Source organism: Cebus imitator, unplaced genomic scaffold (genome assembly GCF_001604975.1).
Source record: "Cebus imitator isolate Cc_AM_T3 unplaced genomic scaffold, Cebus_imitator-1.0 Scaffold257, whole genome shotgun sequence".
NCBI classification, from domain to species: Eukaryota; Metazoa; Chordata; class Mammalia; order Primates; family Cebidae; genus Cebus; species Cebus imitator.
Genome location: NW_016107572.1, coordinates 1,431,228 through 1,447,427, shown reverse-complemented (window position 1 = coordinate 1,447,427; position 16,200 = coordinate 1,431,228).

Sequence of the window (16,200 nt, the reverse complement as noted above, 5' to 3'; positions counted from 1 at the left end):
GTTTCACATTCAGCATTGCTGGTGTCATAGATGAACACCTGTTGGGTAGTTGTACCATTTTCACACTCAGTCATTTTTCAGTAAAGGTCTTTGGACTGCTATTAATATTCAATGTCCTTGTGTTTTCTTATAGACCTCCCCAAGTCTCCTATCTTACGCTGTTTGCTAAATAATTATATTCTTTTTTTAAAAAAATAATTTTTAAAATTTTTTCTTATTTTTTCATCACTCTCAGAATGTGGCTACATTCTTTATTAATATTTTTTTCTTCCACTTCTTGCCACAAATACCATCCTGATCATGAGTAAATAATAGCATTAATTTTAAAATGTCAGCTCATAGCCATATGATGGTTTTTTCCTCCTAAGGACTTCAGGAAACAACATATATCCTAAGGTATTTGTCTACTTGTCACAGTCACTTGTTTGGTAAATACTGTGTCCTTTGAATGCCTGTGGAAAGCTGCCTTCCCGGGTAGTTCTCTCTCAAGATAGCCATGAGCCCACAATTCCGATTATCAGTGCAGAGTGGGACTCTAACTTTTTTTTTTTCTTGAAGTGGAGTTTTGTTCTTGTTGCCCAGGCTGGAGTGCAATGGCTCAATCTCAGCTCACTGCAACCTCCGCCTTTTGGGTTCAAGTGATTTTCCAGTGTCAGCCTCCTGAGTAGCTGGGATTACAGGCTGTGGCACCACGCCTGGCTAATTTTGTATTTTTAGTAGAAACAGGGTTTCTCCATGTTGGTCAGGCTGGTCTCGAACTCCCAACCTCTGGTGATCTGCCCGCCTCAGCCTCCCAAAGTGTTGGTATTACAGGCGTGAGCCACTGCTCCCGGCCGGGCTCCAACTTTTTATTTTTATTTTAGATATGGAGTCTTGTTCTGTCATCCAGGCTGGGGTGCAGTGGGGCAATCATGGCTTACTGCAGCCTTGAGCTCCTGGGCTCAAGCGATCATCCTGCCACAGCCTCCTGAGTAGCTGGGACTACAGGTATGTGCTACCATACCTAGCTAATTTTTTTTTTGAGACAGTGTCTTGCTGTATAGCCCAGGCTGGAGTGCAGTGGTATACTCTCTGCTCACTGCAACCTCTACCTCCTGGCTTCAGTCAATTCTGCCTCAGCCTCCCAAGTAGCTGGGATTATAGGCACCCACCACCATGCCCAGCTAAGTTTTGTATTTTTAGTAGAGACAGGGTTTCACCATTTTGGCCAGGCTGGTCTTGAACTCCTGACCTCGTGATCCACCTGCCTCCACTTCCCGAAGTGACGGGATTCTAGCTAATTTTTAAAAAAAGATTTTTGGTTTTTTTTTTTGAGATGGAGGCTTACTCTGTCACCAGGCTGGGTGCAGTGGCATGATCTCAGCTCACTGCAATCTCCGCCTCCTGGGTTCAAGTGATTCTCCCGCCTCAGCCTCCCGAGCTGCGACTACAGGTGCATGCCACCATGCCCGGCTGCAACCTCTGCTTTCCCGGTTTAGGCCTTGGTTGTGGCTTGGCCACACTCGGCTAATTTTTTGTACTTTTAGTAGAGACAGGATTTTGTCATGTTGGCCAGCCTGGTCTCAAACTCCTGAGTTCAGGCCACCCGCTGCGGCCTCCCAAAGTGCTAGGATCACAGGCATGGGCCACCACTCCCGGCCCACAGGTTCTTAAATAATGTTCACAACCATCCTGATTACCTTCTTTTTGCATCTTTGAAACCAAAGCTTTGGGGAGTCACGCATGGACTGAGGATTTGAACCTGGGACTCCTGACCCCTAACCCAGCTGATCTCCTCTCCAGCTACCCACAGAGCACAGCACTCACAGACAGGGCCTGGGTTTTCAGCCTGACTTCTTCGGTGACTAGTTGCGAGGCTTCAGACATCACTTTCCCATCTCTAAAATGGGGACAGTGCCCCCCAGGGTGTTCAGTGGGTTAAATATAGTCACTTATGAGAAAGCAGTGAGCCTCTTGCCTCTGTAAAATGGCCTCCCCAGGTCGATTTCAGCATCCTGTTCATTTCCTCCATAGCAAGTACCCAGTCTGCAATTATCTGCTTTGTTACCAGGTTTTCCTGTTTAAAACATGTGCTTCCCGAGGGAAGGGACTCGGCCTGTTTGTCTTCTCTCAGCAGTGCTTAGCACAGTCCCTGGCACACAGTAGATGCTCAATAAATATGTTGTTGACTCCCTACCTCCTCATCCACTTATTTTCTAAAGCAGGGGCCAGCAAACTGTAGCTCAAGTTTCGCCTCTGACTGTCACCTGTTTTTATATGACTTGTGAGCCAAATGATTTTTACATTCTTAAATGGGCGGAGGAAAAAAAGAATTTGTGACGGGAAAATTATGCAAACTTCAGATTTCTGTGTACGTATGTAAACTTTTAATGGAACACAGCTGTGTCCATTCATTGACCTATTGTCTATGGCTGCGTTCAAACCACAGTGTGGAGCTGAGTAGTCGCAGCAGAGATCATATGAACCAAAAGCTTAAAATAGTCACTATTTGGGTCTTTACAGAAAAAGTTTGCCCATCCTTATCCTAAGGGATAAATAGCAATTGCTTGAAAATGAATAGTCTCTCTGCTTCTTTAACCTCGGTTATTCACGTGCTTACCTGACTCTCCTTCATTCAAACCTTTATTTATTCAACAAATATTTATTGAGCATCCACCTCTTCTACCAAATAGATCAAAGGACTCAGCTCTATTTGCCCTCCCATAGTTGGGGAGGTGTGTCAGAGAACTGGGGAAATGTGGCCCCAGTGGTGGTGACTGAATTTGTGTTAATCCATCAGCTCCGTACCCCTTCGTTAAGGTGGCACGGCTGGCTGTTGAGTAGGAAGAAGCCGCATGCATCCCACGGGGCTTGAACCCAAGCTGTTGGCACGATCGGTATCGAAGCGCTAGGCAGGGTCTCATGAGTGGAGGCCTGTTCTTTTAGATGAGGATGTTCTAATCTTTTTCAGTCTGGGACTCACCTGTTACTTTTCTAGGCTCAGAAGCTCTGATCTCTGCTTTTGTCTCTCTGTCTTCTGTGACGTTTTGTCACAATGTAAATATAACTAAAACATCCGCAGGCGCCCTTCTTCCTCTTCCCCCGTGGTTTCCATTTCCTCTGTCCTCTGTCCCAGCTGTTAAAACCACATTAGCTACGAAGGGGGTCAGAGGAATGAGAAATAGTAGGAATGAGAAATGTCAATATTTGCTAAGTGCCTAGCACAAGCATTCTAAGGGCTTTACATGCATCGCCATTTTTAATCTTTTCTTTAAAAGGTGGGTGCTTTTGTCGTTCTCCTATGTTACAGATGAAAAAACTGCGGTTCAGAGGGGCAAAGCAATTTGCCCAGTGTAACGTATCTGTGAAGCAGTGAAGCCTGGAATTTGAACCCAGGTGGTGTGACTCCAGAGCTGGAGCTCTTGAGTACCGTGAGGGTGATGGATCTGGTATCTCTGCATATTCTATGACAGGAGAGCAATGTGGGTGGAAAATAGGGGTGTCTTCCCTCTTTTGTAATGGCATTTTTGGCAACTCCCTCAGGTAGATACCAAAGGAAAAGCTGGTAGTCACTGTCAGACCAGACGCCCTGCATTTCAGAAAGAACATTTCCTACCAAAGTGACTTGGAAGTGCTAACAGGTCAGAAAAAAAAGTGGATGAGGGACACAAAAGACTGACATGTGTGCTTTCCGTCGGTGTGGGGTTATCATGACTTTGCAAAATCAAACATCTTGACAAAACATCCAAACATCGTGACATCTGACAAACCAGGATGTTTCTCAGGATTGACTCAGACAATGATTGCCCAGAATACCAGGCCATAAATTTCACAGAAATGACCCAACCAGCCATGCCCAAGGAGCCTGTGGAATGTTAATCATGTTACTAGAAAAAAGGAGTGGCCAAATAGGTATGGGGATGTAGAGTTAAACAAGGTAGTCAGGATCGTGATTGTGAGTACTTCTGTGACCCCCCCAGAGGGAGATGCATGGAAGGCAATTATCAGACCTTGGCCGTGCGTCAATGGCTACCTCAGGGGACTGGTGTTCTGGGTGTTCCAGGGAACTTACTTTGGACAGTGTTGCTTTAAGCCTTGCCCTTTCCCTTTTCCTTTTAGATAAGAAATCCCTAACACCTTGGGAGGCCAAGGTGAGCAGATCACGAGGTCAGGAGTTCGAGACCATCCTGGCCAACACAGTGAACCCCCAGAATATACTAAAAATACAAAAATTATCTGGGTGTGGTGGAGCATGTCTTTAGTCCCAGCTACTTTGGAGGCTGAGGCAGAAGAATTGCTTGAACCTGGGAGGAGAAAGTTGTGGCAAGTTGAGATCATGCCACTGCACTCCAGCCTGGGCAACAGAGCAAGACTCAGGTCTCAAAAGAAAAAAAAGAAAAGAAATCCCAAACACCTAAGTGACTTCAGAGCAGGCTGGGTCTTGTGTCAATTCACTGCTACTTCGAGGCTAGGAAGGGAAAAGGATTGCCGTATTTCCAGTGATGAAAAAGCTTAGGAAGGATGTTGAGATTAATAAAACAGAATTAGATTGGATTTTTTTTTTTTTTTTTTTTTTTGAGACAGAGTTTCACTGTTGTCACCCAGGCTGGAGTGCAATGGCATGATTTCCGCTCACTGCAACCTCCGCCTCTCAGGTTCAAGCGATTCTCCTGCCTTAGCCTCCCAAGTAGCTGGAATTACAGGCATGGGCCATCACGCCCGGCTTATTTTGTATTTTTAGTGGAGATGAGGTTTCACTATGTTAATCAGGCTGGTCTTGAACTCCCAACCTCAGATGATCTGCTTGCCTCAGCCTCCCAAAGTGCTGGGATTACCGGCGTGACTCAAGGCGCCCAGCTAGATTGGAGTTTTTTTGAGAGCCTTGCAGTTATTCAGCAGTGATGTCTCAGTAAAAGTGGAAGTAAATTGGGATCATGTAGACCTTTCTCAAGTGTTAAAGTATTTTGGTTTGTTTAATCTTTTTCATATCGTTTAATTTATTAAGTTAGACCTCAGACTATAAAGCAAGTTTTTTTTTTCTTTTCTTTTTTTATCTTAATATAGCAAGTCAAAGCATGTTTATTTTCTAATGATAAACAAAACACATTCATGTGACTAAGAGTGGGAATTGTAACCCTGGGCTCTGGTTATGTAAACATGGGAATGTGTGGAATTTACTCACAGTTTACAGGAAGTAAGGTGTCATTGTTCGGATAGTTTCCGGTCATAAAACATTATCTAATTTGATTTTAAAATAGCAACCGTAGATGTTGTTTTTCGACTCAGAAATTCATAGGAACCCAAAACTGTGTGTTTTTTCTTTTTCTTTTCTGTTTTTGTGAAAGAATTTTCTGTATTTTCTACTGACAAGAAGTCAGATGTTTCTATTCCCGTTAGTGCACAATGTGATGATGTCCTTAGCTACCACAAACATATGTGCAGGTGACCTGACATTAAACCTAGGGAAACTCTGTTGATTTCAGTGATGAGCTACACGTACAAAAAACCATCCTTCTTCCTTGACCATTTCTACAACTTCCAGTCCTGAGAACTGGTCACTCCGGCAGGTTTAAAGTAATAATATATGGCTGTGAAACAATTTTACTTGAAGCATTTTGGGTTTGTACTTCGTTATAAGCTTGCATTTAAAACCAGAGGCAGACCGGGAGCAGTGGCTCATGCTTGTAATCCCAGCACTTTGGGAGGCCGAGGTGGGTGGATCACCTGAGGTCAGGAGTTTGACCAACATGGTGAAACCCCATTTCTACTAAAAATACAAAAAAGTTAGGTGGGAGTGGTGGCAGGTGCCTGTAGTTCCTCCTCGGGAAGCTGAGATGGGAGAATCGCTTGAACCTGGGAGGCAGAGGTTGCAGTGAGCCGAGATTGCGCCACTGCGCTCCAGCCTGGGCAACAGAGTGACACCCTGTCTCAAAAAAATAAAATAAAAATAAATAAAATTAAAACAAAATTTTTCTTTTTTGAGACAGAGTCACACTGTCATCACCCCCAAGGGAAACACACCCATTAAGCTGTCACTCACCGTTTTTCTCCTCTGTCCAGCCTTTGTCTCCTCATGGATTTGCCTATTCTGGAAATTTCAAACAAATGGAATTGAACAATAGGTGGTCTTTTGTGACTGGCTTTTCTCACTTAGTATACTGTAAAAACAGTTCATCCACATTGTAGCACATATCAGCATTTTATTCCTTTTAATGGCTGAATAATATTCCATTTTACAGGGAATAAACTTTTGTTTATTCCATCATCAGGTGATGGACATTTAGGTTGTTTCCACCTTTTGGGAATTGTAAATAGTGGTATGGTGAATGTTTCATGTACAAGGTTTTATTTGAAAACCTGTTTTTAATTCTTTTGAGTAGAGATCTAGAAGTGGATATGGTGAGTCACATGGCTATACTGCTTACCTTATTGAATCATCACTAACCTGTTTTTCTCTTATCTTTTTTTTTTTTTTTTAGATGTGGCCTTATTCTCTTGCCCAGGCTGGAGTGCAGGAGCACAATCACAGCTCACTGCATCCTCAACCTCTCGGTCAAGCAATCATCTCACCTCAGCCTCCTGAGTGGCTGGGAGTATAGGCACATACCACCCTGCCTAATTTTTATTTTTTTGTAGACACAATGTCTCACTTTGTTGCCCAGGCTGGTCTCGAACTTCTGGACTTAAGTGATTCTCCTGTCTCGACCTCCCAAAGCGTTGGGATTATAGGCATGACCATGGCCATGGCCTGGCCTCTCTTATCTTTTAAATGCCTTTCTAGAAATAAAAATGTACCACAAAATTGGTATCCCGATATCAATATGAGACTTGTGTTAAAGAATGTTTATATTTCTAGACTGAATATTAAAAGCCTAAGATGTTTCATTGAGGTCAAAATTTATTCAGAATACTTTGCTAAATGAACAGGCAAAGCGGACAGAAGGCACTTATATTCATTTGCTTCTTGCCGTCCTTGGCTCTTTGCTAAAACGTTTGGCCTTTCACAAAATTCAGTATCTGTAAAGATGATGGTTATAAATAGATGATACCGTCACTGTCCACTTTGGTTTTGTACTTTTTCTGGGTCAGATGGAAGCTCTCTAATCTCTTTTGTGATTTGGTTAAATGTAGAGTAATCCTGTGGCAAATCCGAGTTAGCTCCTCATCTTCCTTTTTATGTTGACTTTTGCTTAAATATCATGGTTCCCTGGGGCAGGGTAAAAGGGAAATAGAATGATGACAGATAATGCTGATAATATCCCAGTGTGAAATTGGCTGGTGAGGATCCTAGTCCCAGCTACAAGTGAACAATAACGCTCAGTCTGACTGCCACAGACAGTGAGCTCCACGGAGGGTGTGAGAGCCTGTGAAAACTAAAATGTTTTCCTACTCACACTCACCACAGCACAGAGCTCCCTAGCCACCATGATGTGCGGGGTTTTTTCCCCCACAAACCAAGCAATTCTCCAGCGGACACCAACAGGCTGTCCTATGACTCAATTTAATTCTGGAGTTGGAGTCAGGCCCTTTGCGGGGGCTCAGTCCCACAGACTGCTCCTATTTTAGATGCCAATTGCAAGTCCAGCAGCATGTTGTCACCTGTACTTCTGGGTTTGTTTGTTTTTGTTTTTTTAAGACAGAGTCTTACTCTGTTGCCCAGGATGAGTGTGGTGTTGGCTCACTGCAGCCTCCATCTCCTGGGCTCAAGTGATCCTCCCACCTCAGCCTCCTGAGTAACTAGGACCACAGGTCCGTGCCACTGCGACTGGCTAATTGTTTTTTATAGAGATGAGGGTCTTGCTATGTTCCCCAGGCTGGTCACAAACTCTTGGACTCAGCTCCCACCCTGGCCTCCCAAAGCGCTGGGATTACAGGTGTGAGCCATTGTGCCCGGCCCACCTATGCCAACTGATGGGCTATAAATCAACTTACCAGGATCCCTTCCTCAGGTTCCATTAGTTAAGTAGGATGGCTCACAACTTAGGGAAACAGTTACTCATACTTACTGGTTTGTTATATTAATAAAGAACTCAGATGAGCAGCCAGATGGGGAGTTGCACAGGGCAAGGCACATGGGGAGGAGCACTGAGCCTGCATGTGCGCTCTCCAGGTGCACCACGCTCCAGACACTCCACGCGTCCAGGATCCCGGAGGCTCTTCTAGCCCTGCGTTTTGAGTTTTTACAGGGACTTCATTACAAAGACACAATAGATGACATCACTGGCCATTAGCGAGTAACTCAACCATCAGCCCTCTCTCTGCCCCTCCCTGGAGGTGAAGGTAGGGTGGGGATAAAAGTTCCAACCATCCAATCACATGGTTGGTTCCCTTGGCAACCAGCCCCCCCTTTGGGAGGCCACCAGAGCCCCCAACCATCAGTCATCTCATTAGTATACAAAAATACTTACCCCTTTGGAGAGTCTAAGAGTTTTAGTTGCTGTGTGCCAGGAAATTGGGACGAGGGTCAAATACATATTTCTTTCATAAATTGCAATATCACAAGGGCTGTAGCCCATTCATTTCTACGCAGGTTCTTATCTGTCTATCAGCTGCTCTTTGGCGGTCCAGCCTTCCCAATTCTTTCCAGGTTTTGGGGAATAGTTTAGGAATTTTTCTCCACGAGAGGTCTGCTCTTATCTAGGGCTTAGATCCCAAATATTGAACAATCAATATGGTGCAGGCATCAACCAGTCTGCACACAGGATATGGGTCATGGTATAATGCAGCACGTTCTGAATTCTGTCCCCCCTACACCACCCCACCATCAGGCTCAATGCTGTAGTTGTGGGAACATGAAGTCTCCTGGTTCTGGGACTGGGGTATAAGGAGGCAATGCCCTTGGGAGGACGTGTTAGGATATCGACTATTTACCAACTGATATAGAAGTATTAATTATTTATTTATTTTGAGACGGAGTTTTGCTCACGTTGCCCAGGCTGCAGTGCAATGGTGCGATCTCGGCTCACTGCAATCTCTGCCTCCCAGGTTCAAGCAATTCTCCTGCCTCAGCCTCCCGAGAAGCTAGGATTATAGGTTCCTGCCACCACGCCTGGCTAATTTTTTGTATTTTTGTAGAAACGAGGTTTCACCATGTTGGTCAGGCTGGTCCTGAACTCCTGGCCTCAGGTGAACCACCTGCCTCAGCCTCCCAAAGTGCTGGGATTACAGGCATGAGCCACCGCGCCCGGCCCAGAAGTATTTTAACATGTACACAGCCAATATGACATACTGATGTGCTAGGAGGAGTCTATTTCTAGAACCTACGTTTTCCTACCGTCTATAGCTTTAAATCTTCAGAATCAAGATTCTGCTGTCTTACCCTACTGTCTTTCCACAAATAGTTACCACTGTTCTTATTAAAAAAGGCATCACTGTGCCTCCCTAGAGAAGACCCTTCTACCTATATCAGTCTAGGAAGTTTACTGTCATGAGCTGTGGTTCCTTTGGTTCCCTGTACTTTCAGGAATTTCATCCTCTATCCATTTTGAGACTGAGTTTCACTCTTGTTGCCCAGGCTGGAGTGCAGTGGCGTGATCTCGCCTGCTGCAACCTCTGCCTGCTGGGTTCAAGTGATTCTCCTGCCTCAGCCTCCGGAGTAGCAGGGATTACAGGCATGCACCACCATGCCAGGCAAATTTTTTGTATTTTTAGTAGAGATGGGGTTTCACCATGTTGGCCAGGCTGGTCTTGAACTCCTGACCTCCAGTGATCCACCGGCCTCCACCTCCCAAGGTGCTGGGATTACAGGCATGAGCCACCACGCCAGCCTATCACCATTTTTTCTAAAGCCTCAGTTACACTTGGTCATTGTCCTACTTAATAGCCATCAATGTGTGTTCAATGCCTACAAATAAACAGTTTCCCCACTTCCAGCAAGAGAAAAAAAAATCACACATACAACTTTAGAATGACATTCTAAGCCTCGGTCTCATTCCCAACATCTTTTTTTTTTTTTTTTTGGGACGGAGTTTCGCTCTTGTTACCCAGGCTGGAGTGCAATGGCGCAATCTCGGCTCACCGCAACCTCCGCCTCCTGGGTTCAGGCAATTCTCCTGCCTCAGCCTCCTGAGTAGCTGGGATTACAGGCACGCGCCACCATGCCCAGCTAATTTTTTGTATTTTTAGTAGAGACGGGGTTTCACCGTGTTGACCAGGATGGTCTCGATCTCTTGACCTCGTGATCCACCCGCCTCGGCCTCCCAAAGTGCTGGGATTACAGGCTTGAGCCACCGCGCCCGGCCCTCCCAACATCTTTTTCAATGACAACTTCTCTTCCTATACTTCTCCCCATGCATGGAAATGCGTCTCCTACCCCAAGTACACCCTGTCAATCACCGTCTCTGTTCCTCAATTCCCTGCAAGTAATCTCTTGCTGAAGTCCTATGATACCTGCCGTGTTATTCCTTCAGTGTCACACCCTCTCTGTTTTTGGAAGCTGTGGAGTCAACAGAGGAGCAGGGCCAAGGGGTCAAGGGATTTCAGGAATGTGCCCTGATAGGCATCAGTGAAACCCTGAGATCCCCCCTTGGATTTCTGTTCTGTTGGGGACAATACATTCCTTTTTTTTTGGTTAAATGAATTTGAGTTAGCTTTCTGTTGCTTGTGAGAATGAGGTGGCCTTCTTTCAAGGCGCAGGTCATATGCCCACTCCTCGTGTTCCTACCTCCTTTTTCATTGGCCTTTTTTGCACTGTTTTGCCACTGCCTTGGGGCGTGTTGTTTTTTGCACATGTTTCATGCTGCTAGGACGTATGGACCTTCGGGAGGACAGATTCCTGGAGCATCAAGACCAGATTACATGGTTAATTAGAGAGGGAGTGGGTGGTGGGCACTATGTGTGAGTCACTCTTTTGTGAGATTAGGCAGGAAGAAAGAAAGCTGGTGGGAAAAGGCGTAGGGGACCAGGCGCAAGGCTGGCTTAAGACTGGCTCTAGACTCGAGAAGAAAAAATTCAGCTCAGAGTGGATATGTGCATTCACGCTTATAAACAAAGGGAGGTCAGGGAAGAGGGAGGAAGAAGTTATCAAAGAAAGAAAATTCACTGCAGAAATGCCATCTCAGGATCAGCAGGCGGGCCAGGAGTAGAGCTCAGAGAGCTGGAGCTGGGAGAGAAGAGAGGGTGTTTATTCAGGGATGTGAATGGAGAAAATAATGTATTCAGATGTGGGGACATTGTCACATGAAGAGGAACTGAAGGAATAGATACTTTATGGTATTAATCTTGGCAAAGCAGCAAATCGTCAGTTTCCTGGACATGTTATTTAAGGATTTTAATTTAAGGCTATTTTCCTTAAAACTGCCTTGAGGATTTAATAGCTGTGTCTTTATTTTTCCTCTAAGTGGAGGTCACTTCTCATCGGCTTCCTAAAGGGCCTCCTTGTCCATATTCTCTTTTCATATTAATCTCTCCTCTACCCAGTGTCAGGCATTCTAAAGTGTAAATCTTATCTTGTCACTTTCTTTCTTGAAACACTGCAAATCTTCCCAGAAATTCTAGAATGAAATTTCCAGTCCTTAGCTTAGCACATAGGCCCTGTATTCTGTGGATACAGACGTCACAGCCCAGCACGGGGATATATGTGGCAAGCAGGCCCCGCCCACCTGTCCAGACCACCTTCAGCCACCTCTCTCCTGTCTCCTTGTTTCCCTTGTCCCCTCCTCACATTTTACACCTCCGCGGATATTGAAGTTACTTGGTATTTTCTGCCAAACCGTGTGCTTTGCTCTCCCTTGAAATCTTTCTGCATATTGCTTCAACTTAATTCAATAACATTCACTGAGCATAAAAAGGTGTCTGTTGCTGTTGTGGGAGCTACAATATTACTTAAACTAATTACCAGGTTAACTCCTAACTGAGGTTAACTGCGGTGAAACAATCGGCCTCCCTCTACTGGAAGCCCCCTAGCCCCTCCCATTTGGCAGGAAGAGGGCAGCCTGCAATCCCCAAGGGCAGATCTGGGGCTGCCAGATGCTCCAGGCAGGAGGCCAGAGAGGGCTCACCAAAGCTTGCCCTGCAGGAGATGACAGCGCTGCCCCTAGCTTGTCTGCCAGGGTACAGTGGTCCTTGACCTCCTGTAGCCACTTGCTGGTAATTCATGCAGGATCCCTGTGAGCTTCTTCTTGAAGGCATCCTTGGAGCTGCCATAGATCATTCTACTCTTAGGGGTGCAGACTGAGGGGCTCAGAAGATAAACACCAGGTCTTCCTCCTAGCGCTCCTTGGATTCATAGGCTGCGTCCTGGGGGAGACAGTGGCGGTCCTTGTCTGGCAGCATGTTGACAACCACGTAGGAGTCAACAACTGCCCCACCTCACCTGCCAGGGGCCCCTGCAGGTGACGTTCTTGTCCTCACTCAGGCAAAAGAGCACTGCCTTCTTACACGTCTTCACCTCCTCTGCTGTTGAAGACTTGTGCCCCTTCGTGTCATCATGTCATTGAACACCTCTTTAAATCTTCTTTTTCGTTTTTTAAATTTTGAGATAGAGTCTTGCTTTGCCATCCAGGCTGGAGAGCAATGGTGTGATCTCAGCTCACTGCAACCTCTGCCTCCCAGGTTCAAGCAATTCTTGTGCTGCAGCCTCCCAAGTAGCTGGGATTAGAGGCACCCGCCACTGCGCCCGGCTAATTTTGTATTTTTAGTACTGACGGTGTTTCGCCATGTTGGTCAGGCTGGTCTTGAACTCCTGACCTCAAGTGATCTGCCCACCTTGGCCTCCCAAACTGCTGGGATTACAGGCGTGAGCTACTGTGCCTGGCCAATTTTTGTATTTTTAGTAGAGCTAATTTTTGTAGTTTTAATAGAGACAGGGTTTCACCATATTGGCCAGGCTTGTCTCGAACTCCTGACCTCAGGTGATCCGCCCACCTTGGCCTCCCAAAGTGCTGGGGTTACAGGCATGAGCCACCACGCCTGGCCTCATTAAGCACCTTGATGATGCCTTCAGAAACAGCCACACCCGATGCCATGTTCCTGGAAGTAAGAAGGAGATGGCAGGAGAGACCCAGAAGAGGGGAAAGGCTGAAGCTGCCGCCAGGATCCGACGGAACCAAAAAGTCTTACGAAGGAGCTGGGTCGAAGTATGACATTTAAGTGCAAGAATACTACCTTCTGCTGCAGCGCTGGAACAGACTGTGGCTTTTTTTTTTTTTTCCAGTTGAGCATGAACTTAAGTAGTTGGCTTATGTTTTGGGGCCAGGAGTCTCTTGAAACTCGCCACTCACCAGTGCTCACCGTCCCAGAGGCATTTGGGAAACCACAGCCACGGTCACTATCGTCCTCATGTTGTGGAATGGCCTGGGCTATTCGTATTGTTTTATGTCTCTTGTTTAAAAGAAAATTACTGAATGAGTATGTTTGAGTTCACTTACCTCAGATGCTGAAATGATGTGACCCCACTGTGCTGGTCTGAGTTCTCCAGAGAGTTCTAGTCTGGGAATGCCTTTGGAAAGTAATCAGTGTGTAGGTAGTAGTTAAAGCTGTGAGTGTGGATGTGTTCACCAAGGGGAGTGTGTGTCAAGAGGAAGAGGAGGCAGCCTAGGGCAGAGCCTCGGTGAACACGGATGTTTATGGGGCTGGAGAAGGAGGAACCCAAAAAGGAATTTGAAAAAGATAAGAGCCTGGAAAGTAACACAGAGACCAAGGACAAGAGTTTCAAAGAAAAGAGAGTGGTGAAAAGTGCCTGGTACTACAGAAAGAGGTATTCCCTTATCTTCATGAAGTCAGATAAGCCTGGAGGGTGTCCTTTAGATTTAACAGCTTCTCCAAAGCACCCACCATGGAGAGGCATAGTGACGGCAGAGATCAGATTGCAGAGGAAGGAGCCGGGAATGGGAGACTGACTTTTTTTCCAAGAGTTGGAAGTGAGCATGGAAGGTTACTAGAGAGAGGGTTGTGAACTAAGAAAATCCTTTAAAAATAAATAGAGGGGGAAGTTCTTGAGCCTGTTTTTATGATGAAGAGGAGAACCAGTTTAAAAGGAGAGCTTAGAGGCTGGGCGTGGTGGCTTGCCCCTGTAATCCCAGCACTTTGGGAGGCTGAGGTGGGTGGAACACCTGAGATCAGGAGTTCAAGACCAGCCTGGCCAACATGGTGAAACCCTGACTCTACTAAAAATACAGAAAGTTAGCCAGGCGTGGTAGCGGGTGCCCGTAATACCAGCTACACCGGAGGCTGAGGCAGCAGAATGGCTTGAACTTGGGATGTGGACGTTGCAGTGGGCCGAGATCATGCCATGGCACTCCAGCCTGGGCAAAAAGAGCAAAACTGTCTTAAAAAAAAAAAAAAAGAAAAAGAAGAGAGCTTAGAAATAAAAGTGTGTAGTGGTGGAGATGGAACAAGGTGCCGGAGAATTTGGGAGGGGACGATCTGAAGACCAGGTCCAACATTTCACCTTGGACTGGAGGAGGGGGAAGGAATGGGAGAAGCAAATGTTTTGCAAACCAGCAGCGTGTCTTATTTGTGTCTGCCCTGTGCAGCGTGGTGCCTGTTTGCTGGAAGGTGAGGGAGGTACAGATGACTGTGGTAGGTGAGGGATGAAGAGTCAAGAGAGCACTTGCCTCTTTTCGAAGAGGAGCAGTCAAGACCCTCTATTGAAGGTGCCTGAGAAAGTAGTGGGGATTTGGAGAGGGAGCGCAGGTTGGGAGGACCCACTGAAGGAGGTGGAGAGGAGGAGGGAGGAGTAGCTGTGCTGCTGGGGAGGCTCGCTAAAATCGGGGACCATGAAGTTAGAAGCCAAATCTATGGGACTGGGGGTCTTCTCCAGGAGCGTGCAGATGCCCATGGGTAGGAGTCGAGAAGGCGGCACCTGGCCGGGCGTGGTGGCTCACGCCTGTAATCTCAGAACTTTGGGAGGCCAAGGTGGGCAGATCACCTGAGGTCAGGAGTTGAAGACCAGCCTGGCCAACATGGCAAAACCCCGTCTCTACTAAGAAAAATACAAAAATTAGTCGGGCATCGTGGTGGGTGACTGTAATCCCAGCTACTCGGGAGGCTGAGGCAGAAGAATTGCTTGAACCTGGGAGGCGAAGTTTGCAGTGAGCCGAGATTGTGCCACTGCACTCCAGCCTCGGTGACAGAGTGAGATTCCATGTCAAATAAAGAAAGAAGAAGGAAGGAAGAAAGGAAGGGGGGGAGGGAGGAAGGAAGGAAGGAAGGAAGGAAGGAAGGAAGGAAGGAAGGAAGGAAGGAAGGAAGAGGAAGGAAGAAAGGAAGGAAGAGGAAGGAAGGAAGGAAGGAAAAGGCAAGGAAGCAGGCAGCACCTAACAGAATAAGTCATCCATGTGGAAAGGGAGTGAGGGACTCTTCTCTACTTTCTGGCATTAACTTTCCATTTCTCCCCCTGAAAACTCAGCGCCTGCCCATCCTCAGACACTGAGGTGGAGAGAGTTGAGCTCCTCCAGGCTCTCCCTTAGGGGACTTGCATCCCTTTAGAGACCTGTGCTGACTGTGGACCGCCCTGGAACAAGCCTGAGTTGGGGTTATGACTGCTGGACTTTTGTGCTGCCCAGTTCCTCCATACCCCTACTGCGCCTGTTTCTTTTCATCAGTTTCCTGAGCACCCTGCATATATCCTAGGATGGTTAAAAATGTGAAACTGTCAATACCAGGTGTCACTGAGGACGCAGAGCACCTGGAACACTCAGACACTGCTTGTGAGAGTGTCAATGGGAGCAAACCTTTGAAAACCCTTTGGCAGTGTTGACTGTAAATATACCCAGTGTCAGTAATTCTACTCTGAAAATATATGCCCAAAGGTAAATACACCAAAAAATTGATACAAGAATGTGTATAGCAGCATTATTCCTAAAATAGCCCAAGACTCGCAACAACCTACATGTCCGACGGTGGTAGAACTGACAAATTAATTTGCTAAAGTCCTGCAATTGAATGCTATCAGTAGAGAAAATAAGCTGTTGCTCCACGTGAAAACACGGATGGATCTCACAAACAATGCTGAGTGACAGAAGATGGATGCAACACACAAGCCACATGTTGTAATTACAGATAAATTTCAAAAGCAGGCAAAACTAATGGTTGGGGCAAGGATTGGGAGGGGACATGATGGAAGCTATTGGGTTACCGGTAATGTTCCCTACCTTAATCTGGGTGGCGGTTACATGAGAATTTTTACATTTAAAAGTTAATCAAACTTCAAAAATTCATCAAGTATATTTATAATTTCTGATTTTTGTTTTCTTTTTCTGTTTTTTTTTTTTTTTTTTT